The sequence below is a fragment of the Lygodium microphyllum genome, chromosome 8 (assembly GCF_053477565.2).
Source record: "Lygodium microphyllum isolate KBCC chromosome 8, Lygodium_microphyllum_v1.1.10, whole genome shotgun sequence".
In the NCBI taxonomy this organism is placed as follows: domain Eukaryota; kingdom Viridiplantae; phylum Streptophyta; class Polypodiopsida; order Schizaeales; family Lygodiaceae; genus Lygodium; species Lygodium microphyllum.
Genome location: NC_141142.1, coordinates 66260365 through 66263445, shown reverse-complemented (window position 1 = coordinate 66263445; position 3081 = coordinate 66260365).

Genomic DNA, 3081 nt, shown 5'->3' with positions numbered 1-3081 from the left:
AGCAGGTCATGACCATGATGTAGAGACGCAAATACTGAGTTTGACGCTGCACTCTATGCCTAAATCCTTACACGTCAATGCCTTCTGGGAAGGTTTCGAGATGCATGCAGTCTTACCGGTTCTAGCCCTAGGCGATACAATGAGAAAGGGAATCGTGGACATGGGAGCTGGGGTTAGTGTGCTTAGCCACGTGGTGCTTCAGACTTGGGGAAACCCGCCTGTCAAAACTGCTAGGTTTAATGTCATATTAGAAAACGGTATGAGAGTTAAGCCATTCGGGGTGCTTAAGAATTGGCCAGTGAAGATTGCAGGTGTCCAATTCTCTGTGGACTTTATAGTCATGAAGGGAGTGGACTACGATATCCTATTAGGCCGACCCTAGATGCGCAACGCTAGAGTCATCGAAGATTGGGGTAATGGCTTGATCTTCCTTGGCAATAGAACGGATGCCGTGAGAATAGAGATGGACACTTGGAAGACCTCACCAATTGACTTAGATGCCATCTCTGCTATGCTCAAGGGTAACACCTAGGTCAAGAAGTCCTATGGGCCCTTGACCAAGTATATCCCATGCCCAGAGGACGAGCGGGATTGGATGCACGTCCTTGCTACAATCGACCTACCGTTCTCAGATCATGAGGTGTATGAGCAAGCCATCAAAACAATCGGCAAGTCTAATGACACACCCTTCGTACCAGTCTGCATGATGGCAGGAACCCTTCATGGGAAATCTAAGCCTGTCAACTTCCAAGTCCCAACCAACAAAAGGGAACTCCAGGAGATACTGGAATACTTAACGGACAAGCTAGCTGGCAATCCAACTACAAACTTCAAACCACTCCAGGATCTCTTAGATGAATCCAAGTGGCAATGGACCAGAGTGCATCACTTAAACCTCATGTATAACTGGGCCCTAGTTCCTGTCCAATGACAATAGATATACCAAGCCCTAGGAGACGATGAGCAGTCTGACGAAGAGGATTCTAACGACGAGTACGAAGACTGTCAATCCTTCAGTGATGAAAGTGAGGGTGAGGTAGATATTGTGAAATGCGACATTGAAGGACAAGAAATAGAGCAAATACGAGCAGACTCCAAGCCACAGAAAAAGAGTATCTTCAGGATAGAGCGAGGAGTCATGCGCATGGAATGTGATCATGCCTGGTTGGAATACGTATGAGCCATAGGCCCTGAGCAAGCAGGCCTAGCCCAGCCAGGAATGACATCAATGCTTAGGACAGAGTCGTTGTCCGAACTATGCCCACCAGGGGAGACCACCTCTTCTAGCAAGGACGGGGAGTTTGACTCTGAGTCGGAGGTTAGTTCGGATAGTGATCCAGAAATCCCTAGGCTGCCCATGGCCAAACGCACCAAGGGGGACCTACTCGTCCACCTGAGGCGCAGACAATTAAGGCAAAAAAAGGCAAAAAAACCCAGGGATACACGAACAGAAGAACAACGAAAACTGCAAGACCTCCCTAAACGATTTACGAAATTTAAAAAAGGGGATAGGGTAGTAGTTTTGTTAGGTGCCAAATGTCAAGGGCAAATGAGCGAACCGATCGAGGGACCAGCCAAGGTCAAGGAGGTGAACCTAGCCCAGGAAGGAGAAACACCCTGACCAGTCTTTATTGCCGATGACTTGACTGAGGAAGAAGAAACGAGTCTTGTTGCTCTCTTGCGAGAGTACATAGATGTGCTCGCTTGGTCCTTAGAAGAGCTTAAGGGGGTAGATCCGAGTGTCGTGACTCACAACATACCCATGATGCCAGACGCAACGCCGGTTAAGCAACAACCGTACCCTATGAATCCAAAACACGCTCATGTTGTCAAAGAGGAGATTAATAAGCTGATGAGAGTGGGATTCATTTACAAAATTGAACACACAGACTAGGTATCGCCCATAATCATCGTGATGAAGAAGAATGGAAAAATTCGAGTGTGCGTCAATTACAAGAAGATGAACGTTGCTATTAAGAGGGGCAACTATCCATTGTCGTACACCGAGCACATGCTTGAGAGGGTGGTAGGTAAGAAAGCCTACAGTTTTCTGGATGGCTTCTCAGGGTACAACCAGGTGCAAGTGCATCCTGCAGACAGGCACAAGACTGCCTTCGCCACTAAGTGGGGCATCTTTGCTTACATAGTCATGCCCTTCGGGTTGACTAATGCCCCTGCCACCTTCCAACGCCTCATGTGCACCATCTTTAAAGACATGCTTTGCAAGGAGTTGGAAGTCTTTGTCGACGACCTTTGTGTCCACTCGACTTGGATCAAACACATAGACAAACTCTGTGCAGTCTTTGAGTGGTTGCTTATATCATCTCTCCTTGAACCCCTTAAAGTGCCAGTTTTGGGTAAAACATGGATGCATCTTAGGGTACGTGGTGTCGAAGAACGGCATTGCCACTGACTTCTCGAAAGTCAGGGTTATTGTTGACCTTCCACCCCCAATCAACTACAAGGGAGTTCAATGCTTCCTAGGCCATATGGGGTACTATCGGCAGTTTGTACTGAACTATGCATTGATCACCAGACCTTTGTACAAGCTATTGATCGTCTTCGAATGGACCGAGGCATGCTAATGAGCATATGAAGAGTTGAAAAAGGCTCTAACCACAGCACCAATTCTACGAGCCTCAGATTGGACCATTACTTTCCACGTGTATATCGATGCTTCTAAGTTTGTCGTGGGGGTAGTGTTGTGCCAACCTAGCAAACACAACTTAGACTATCCAATGAGCTTTGCTAGCAGACAACTCACTGAGACGAAAATGAACTACTCGACGACAGAAAGAGAAGGATTAGCCATGGTGTTTGCTGTGAAGAAATTCTGACACTATCTATTGGCCATACCTTTTACCTTTTTTGTGGACCATCAAGCCCTGCTCTATCTAGTAAACAAACCTTGCACTACAGGACACATAGCTCGGTGGCTCCTTTTGCTCTTGGAATTTGACTTCTCCGTGGTTGTACGAAAAGGAAAACAACACTACATGGCTGACCATATGTCACGCATTCCCACGGGAGAAGCCACTAGACAAGGCATTGTTGACGAATTACCCGATGCCCATCTATTTA